Here is an 8,364-nt window from a genome sequence, read left to right as displayed (position 1 = left end):
AAAAAAAAAAGAATTTAAAACCCAGATTTACTCAAATGAGGCAAAAAAATTACTTTCTCTTAAAGCTATCACTCATATATTCAATATTGACTAAGTGCCTACTATGTGTCAAATAACATATGTGTTGGGGAAATATCAGTGAGTAAAACAAGCAGTTTATAGCTTCGAGAGCTTAGGAGGAGGAAAGTGAGGAGGGAAGTAATTGAAAAGTTGATGACGTTTGCACAACTTAGTCATTGCTATCATGGCTGCATTGGTAACAGATCTGAAGCTTGCATGTTCCTGAAACCAGAGCTCTGAGGAACAGGTCAAAGTATCACTAAGGGGCAGCACAGACAGCAGTCACTCAGGAACGGGGGCCCTTAACCATTTGGGGCCATAAACCCCTTCATGGAATCTTGTTTTTAATATCTAAAATAAAATTACAAATGAAACCAGTTATATTGGAAATAGTCATTTTTTTAAAAAAAATGAACAAGATAGTAATATATGTACTTCTTTATTACATTAAATAAGTCAGGCAGCTGTCCTCATATTTACTATAATTCTGTGGTAGCGACAAATACAAATGACATGGTGAGGTACTTGCACCTCTATAACGTGTTACGGAAATATCTATGATTTCCAGAGATGACAAAGTCACAGACACGGCTAAGAATACTATGGTTGTCACCTACATTCATAATTGAATGATGTTAAATTTCAGTTAGAGGTTAATAAAAGATTTTTTTCCTATCAAAATTCACAGATTCCCCCTGAATTCCATCCGGAGACCTGTGGAGCTGGAGGTCTGTGGCCCCCTGTTTAGGGCATTAAGCTAAATCAGGATTTTCTTTCTTTCAATAACATAGCTCCATGGTGACTTCTAGAGCTGCAGCTCTATCACTGGGACTGCTCAAATGTGTAGCTTGTTCATTACGGGACACACTGTCGCCACCCCATGGCTCCTCTTGAAGAGCTGAGCATTAATAACCTGCAACAAAGCAGCCTTTTAGGGCATTAGACCAAACCTGCAAATTAATGCACCGGTTCATCACAATTCATTAATCAAACTCAGACTGGGTTTAACAACGGATTATTAAAGACTCAAAATTATATCCACAGAAAAAAAAGCAGCTCCCAGAGGGTCAAATGTAATGTGAATGGTTTTGCATAAAACCATAAACCTGCTATTAAATTAAAAACAGAAAAAATTATGTCCACTCCTTATCTCCAGGCATTTTTTTTAAAGGAATGCTACACTAATTTATTTCTTTGCTGTTCCTGGTTACACGGTAAAAGACTAAAAGGTTAAAATGCAATGGTTCTTTGATGTTTGGATGAGCAACTTTCACTAACATGTACTGATTGAGGTGAAGAAATTAATAAAATTATTTCCATAATTCATTACTAATGGGAAGCTGTCAATGCTTTCAGCTGACAGTTCACACGAATTCTCCCCAGACACTGAGACGCCTCGTGGTGACTGGCTGTTGGAGTCACTCCTTCCAATCATGTTAAGCAAAGCAGAGTCTGGCTCCCTGGTCCCACCGTTTCCTGATCTCTCGGCTCTGTGTGTTTGTTCTGGACAAACAAGTCTGTTCTCTCTGTGAACAAAAACAGAAGGGGGAAACAATGATTTTAATTTTTCTTTCCCTTCAGGGAATTTAGGTAGACCCTCTGGGGAATCTCGGTGACTTGTAAACATTCAGAGTGCTGTAATTTGGCAGATCACAGTACTGCAACCAACTGTGCAATGAATTTTCTTAAAAGGTTAATACTTTAGTGTAGTAATCATAGAGAATGAGCATAACAATAATAAGATGTGTGGAACAGACAAATTTAAAGAACTGTATGATTTTGTGACATCTTTGCTCTTTCCCCATTAAAATTGAATCATTAGTTCTTTCTCGTTTTGCAGAAACAGATGCAAAAATTACTAGCACACATGCTGATTAAGGTAGGTAAGTGACATTTCTGGAAACACAAAATGTTTTATTCAAATTATGTACCTGTTTGATGTTTATAGGGTGTTTCGGTCTTAGTACTGCCTGTTTTAAGCTCCAAACTCCTAAAGGTCAAAGACTATATCTCTGTTATTTATCTGAAGATAATTAATAACTTCTCTTTGAAAATAAGCTCCTATACATTGGTCATACAAAAACAGTATCAAATAATCTTACAGGTGAGGCAAAATATACCAGAAATCACATAATATACGATTAATATATTATTATATGTGTGTATCTACATAAATAATAATAGAATAGTAATAATCTAAAAACAACATCTTCAAAGCATTTTATAAAAACACTGAGATTCTAATACAACATGACTCAGGTTGAGATTTGGGATATATTGTTATGATTACATCATAAACAGCAAATACAGAGTCTAATTTTTTCACCTCCCCTCCCAAGCCCCAGCACTCTTTCCTGCGGGCTCAGAATCATAATCCATTTTAACACAACCTAACAGACAGCCTTGCCTAATTGCTTAGTGAACACTTAAAATGAAATATATTCACTCTATCCAGGTATAGACCCTGGAACTTAGTATATACTCCATAAAGATTTATTCAAATGAAAAATGAAACTCCTTCCCCTCTTTCCAAATGAAAACATACTGTGTTGGGGTTATTCCTTCAAAATTAACTTAATCACTACTGATTCCCACAAAGTGTTATCATAGACATTAACTACAAATCGGTTCTTCATTAAGATATTTTGGATTAATGCTGTGAGCCCTGAATTTCATACAGATGTTTATGACTCTATCATGAGATAAAATCTATATGCCAGAAGAAAAAATAATACTGACTTGAAAACACAACTATAAAGCTCATGTCATAGAAACTAGGGACAATGCAGATTACCAAGATATCAAAAATGAAGCAAACCTTAACATTTGAATGATGGCACTCTGTGCCAAAGAGTACTATTGAGATTCCTTACATCTCTAAAGTAAATAAGTGGACAAATTACAGTAATAGCTACAGTGTATAAAGCTCTTACTCTGGAACAGAAATCTGCTACTTAGATGACATGAAACAGAAGCCCATGATAGAGATGGTATGGGTGTGGGCATGACCTCTTACTGAGAAGGAACTTCTGAGAGCTTCAGCAGCTCACCTAAGGTCATACAAGGGAGTTGCAGAGCCAACCCACAGTTACATCTGGCTGACTCCAATTACTCTCTTCTGTTCCTCCTCTCCGATCTTTTCCCATGCATGCCCTCCACTAGAGCTACCTCAAATGGAAAAAAAATAAATACTGAAGGAAAGATCTGGGCCCCATACATATCTTTGTGCCAGTTTTCCTTAGCCTACAAAATATGTATGACAGAATAGCAAAGTGTTCAACAGCTTGGGCTATGCATCAGATTGCCTAGGTCAGCTTCCCAGTCCCATGACAATTTTGTGTGGACAATTTTATCTTCTTTGTGCCTCAGTTTTCTCATAAGTAAAATGGGTGTGGTAACAATAGCAACATTGTGGGATTGTAGTGATAATTAAATGAATTAATAAAGAGCAAGTGCTCAGTCATGGATACATAGACAGTCCTGAATAAGTATTTAAATGTTGTGTGCTATTTTTAGCTCTTATGGCTATATTAGAAGACAGATTTGGTCACCCACAAGTCAGCATATTAGTTGATCAGTTTCCAATCATCAAGTTTTACTGAGCATCTAAAAATTGCAACCTAAACAACAAAACAGCCTGAAAGTAGTCCTACTCTAAGACACATTATGTAAATTCTTTGACATAACAGACAATTTGGCCATTCCTCACTAAGTAACCAAGAAGGGTCATTAATGACCTTGGAAAGGAATTTCTATTAAATATGATTGGGAAAAGACAAGCTTATTACAGGGGCTAAGAAAATGGAATAATGAGGGAACTGAAATATCAATATAGGTGATTCTTCTTGGCATTTTGGTAGTGAGTGGAAGGAGGAAATTTACTCAAGGGCTTGAAAGTATACAAGAAACAATAAAGTAACTTCAACATCGGGGATGTGTGACAGTTATAAGAGACAGTAAGGAGTTGGGGATTATGGCAACACTTGATGCATTCCCATGACTGAGTGACCCAGATGAGTTGATCTTTGCTACTAATTTTTATTTTTCAATTAATTAGGGTTTTGCCCAAAAATCAATCATTTTGTCTTTCTGGGCTTTAGTTTTTCAACTCTTAAATAATAGAGAGGGGTAAGGGTGAGTGAACGGTTAGCAAAAACACAACAGGGAAGGAACAGTTGCCATACATTTTGTCCATGAAATCACTAGAGCTTCCAAATTAATATATTCTTTGATAGTGTAGGAAACAGGGAGCCAATATTTACCCTTGCAATGTGATTTCCAATGTTCAAATGTAAAAATTAAGGCCCAAGATTACCCAGCCAGGAATCACAATATTGAGATTTGAACCCACAACGGAGTCTCTTCAGCAGTCGGTTATTTCCACAACTTCAACTTGCCCTTGTAATGAAAGAATTCAAATAATATTTTATTACTGTTACCTCTCAGATGTAACTAGTTTTTATACATTATAATTATTAGATACTTTTAGCCAATTGTACATAAGAATAATAAATATATTGATAATATTTCTTATTTGTAAAACAATTTGAAATAATACCTTCTATATTGGCTCCAACATGATACAACTAAGTATCTAAATATTTTAACATTGTTATTAAAACTGATGCAAAACTGAACTAAAAATGACCACATATAGAGCACCCACACCCATATAATTTGAATTTAGTTCTTTGAAACATCACACTCATTGAGTGAAACACTTGCATTCCCTGCTGTGGGGAATCTTTTAAACTGCTACAAGCAAGGGGAGCCAATGAAATGAACTCTCTAGATACTGAGGGAAAACATTTTCTAGATCTTTTTCTCTTGGTTGGAAAGGCAAAGGGAGTTAGTTAGTTTATGGGAGAAGATGATGAGCACAAAGAACACACAGAAGTCTAAAGTAAGCTGAACAAGGTATCAATTATTTCTTTGTAGGAAAGGAATCTTGCCCTTCATGCCCTACCTAAGTTTCTCCCACGTAAAGATGTCTAAGTGACAGAGGCCTTCACGACAAGTCAAATCTACATGACCACAGGTGAACTCAACTGTTGAGCCTTATTTCTAAGGTATATTTCATAAAATCGTTCTCTCTGGATCAATAAGATGCAAATGCTAAAATTATCCTGTTAACCATCAAAATAAAAAGGACCTTGAGAATAAAGTTGTCATTCTTAATTAAAATGGTCTTTTTAATTCCTTTACTCTAACTAACTAAAATAGATACTAATACTATAAACACTTAATTGACTAAAGAAAGATTCTATCCATACTCCCAATTAGAGAACACTTAATTTATATATGATGAAGCTCATAAGTATTTAGCAGTATGGTTGGGATAAGTCTCTTTGGTCTCCTTTTTAAATGATTAAATACTCTCCATCCAACTGAATGAATGTCTTCTGAGTTGCATTTTGCATGCTAAAACATTCTTTAAACACGTAGGCCATCACTCAGATTTAAGAGGAAAAAAATCTTAGTGACAGTATGTTCATTATGTCTTTATTAAAATAGAATTTTTCCATAGAGTTATGTGCAGCTGAAAATGAGGCTCAGTTTAATAACAAAGTAAGCATTCCTAGCACTACAAAATTATAAAATTTTAATGTTTAATGTGTTGCTTAATTATAGAAAACTCTGAAAAGAATAATATCCTTGAAATTTACTATGCAAATACTCTTAATTTATGACAAATTGCTCCTTAAAACACAAGTATTAAATCTCTATTAGATATGTTGAGGTAATGTACTAATATGCATCACTAGGGTCTTAAATGTCTAAGTAGCAATGCTGTTTGTTAGATGCAAATAAGGATTACCTTAATTAAAATACACTATCCACAGCCTCTCAGCAGATTTAGCTCAGTCTTTATATAGGACAGGTTCATTATCTACCTCAAGTTAATAAACGTATGACCTACTGTGGTTATTTCTTTTAAAATTTAATTTTAATTACTATTTTGTTAATGAAAATAAAGCACAAAAGAATTGTATGATCCTAAAGCAATTCTGAAAACTTAATTATAATACCCCTCGAAAGCTTCAAAAGGAATTGAGCACTTACATGGCTTGATAACTGATGGTCTTACAAATACAGCGTTAGATACCAATGCTCTAAAAAAATGTTGAATGAAACATACTTTATAACTATCTAGCTTCCTTAGTCTGCATCTTGAACTAATGATCCAACTAAATAGGTGTAAACATAAAACTTTTAATTCAAAATTTCAACATTAGATAAAGGCTCTTAACAAAGAAATGAAATGAATAACCATTACACAATGCCTTTACAATACATAAACCTTAAGTTCATTCAGAGTTTTTACATAAAACTATAATAGTTTAATCCAGAAAATTGCAGATGTGTTCAGTTTGTCTTCTAGTCCTTTGAGACCTGAATACAAAATTAAAACACTGGTATATGTTGTATAAAATTCAGCACCAGAGTTTTATTAGGCAGCTTCCACTTCCATCTAAATTTCAAAGGTTTACACTTATATTGTTGATCCTATCTGTGAACATATTGGTTCAGTTAGGAGCCTTTAAACATAACACAATCCATAGATTTTATTGAGATTCACTGCTCCTCATGAAAAAGATAAGAGTATGAGACGGAGAGTATAACAAAGAGTATGCTCCAGGCAAGAAATGCAGTCTTTGTGATATTCAAAATATATTTAGCAGCTCTTATATTACAAACCTAGCAATGTTATGGTTCTTACTGCAATGTGTATTTCTGTATCAGACTACTTGACTACTTCCAGTAAGCAAACTCCCTGAATTCATCAGCAATAATAAATTTTTCTTATTTTATTATTTAATGGAAAAGGCATTTTGCCAGACACCACTCCCAACCCTATCCAAAAGAGAAACAAATCCAGTATGCCCTTCTATTTAGCATAGAGTCATGAATCTAACCTTTAAAACATTGGAATCCGAACTTCAGGCATAAAAGAAATTGAATTTAAAATGAAAAATGAGAACATATGACTAAAATAATGAGATATCAATTAAGTTGAGATACTACTGAATTTCTGTAATTCTATATTAAGCTAGAAATTTGATTTAAATTCACACCCACATATTTGACCTAATCTTACTAACTAAATGAAGTCTGTGAATATAGGAGAGTATGTCTTATGGTATTTCTGTTTATTCACCACACAGAAAATTGCCAATTTATAGTGAGTTGTTTCCCCAGTGTTTATTTACATGTCATATTTTTGAAACTTAAGATGAGTATTACCCTAGAAGTAATAAATGAAGATTAGGTTTATCCTGAAAAAAAAAAGAATGTACAAAAGCTCAATTTAGGCTTATAACATATCTGAAATATTTGCAATGAAATATAGCAATAAACAACACTGTTTCATAGTAGTAATTAAAGAAAATGGAAAGTCAAATAGAATAAAAGATAGTTTACTACTCTTAAATGCTCTAGGTATAATAGATTTAATTGGATGACGAAACAAAGATGATAAGATGTTTATGAGCATTCTGAAAAGGACTGCTGAGCTTTTTCAAGGTCTTTGGAGATGGTTACCACCAGTTCTCTATTAGATCCTAATTTCACTTGAATATGTAACAACATGCATTAGCTGTACAGTTACGTTAAGTTTTAAAACTAGTGCCTTTCCCTTCCCTTATTACTGGTATTCCCTAATGTTAACTTTGTTTTCATCAATAATGATAAGAATAATTTTTAACTTATAGTTGGGGTGGAAAATGAGCAATAACAGAGAAAGATTTTTCTGGAGATAATTAAGCATGCATTGGAAGAGAGGAAAAGGGAAAAGGAAGAAATAATGGAAAGGAAAAGAAGGGAGAAGGAAGTTAAGAAAGTGTGTACATGTAAGAAAAGAGTAACTTGAGGCCCATTGGTTGATAGAGTTTTTTATGAGTTTGGCTTTTATGTTTTTGTTTGGGGTGTGTATGTGTGTGTGTGTGTGTGTGTGTGTGTATGCGTGTGTGTGTGTGTGTGTGTGTGTGTGTGTGGTGTGTAAAACAGAAGAAAAGGAAGGAGCAAGAATAGCACGGTTTCCTAACACCATCCTTCCATTAAGTTAGTTTTTTCATTTCAATTGTTTCTTTTGAAGGCAAACATGCTGAAGTAGTGAATGATCCATCTGATCTGTTAAATATAAAATATAGTGGCTTATGTTTCTACAGTAAGAAGCATTGAGAAGGGGCATAATAAATAAACCTTAGAATAATTCATCAGAATTTTTGCATAAAACCAGAGTGGTTTAGCTATATTACTGCAAAACATTTTGTTTGTATTTTGGCCCTCCAGGACCCATGCAAA

The 8,364-nt window shown here is 34.1% G+C and overlaps 1 long non-coding RNA gene across 1 annotated transcript; it reads right to left on the bottom strand.

The window, feature by feature from the left end:
- Window positions 1–483: 483 nt before the first annotated feature.
- On the bottom strand, window positions 484–8,022 carry LOC116529998. Its single transcript, XR_004259776.1, has 2 exons — window positions 4,323–8,022; window positions 484–1,586 (listed from the first exon to the last, which is right to left on the bottom strand). It is a non-coding gene; the product is annotated as an uncharacterized LOC116529998 (long non-coding RNA).
- Between the last annotated feature and the right edge of the window lie 342 nt (window positions 8,023–8,364).

The sequence above is a fragment of the Sapajus apella genome, unplaced genomic scaffold, assembly GCF_009761245.1.
Source record: "Sapajus apella isolate SASKATOON/1434 unplaced genomic scaffold, GSC_monkey_1.0 scaffold64, whole genome shotgun sequence".
Taxonomy (NCBI): Eukaryota; Metazoa; Chordata; class Mammalia; order Primates; family Cebidae; genus Sapajus; species Sapajus apella.
Note: the sequence above shows the minus strand (reverse complement) of the source record. Positions and strands in the feature narration are given on the sequence as shown.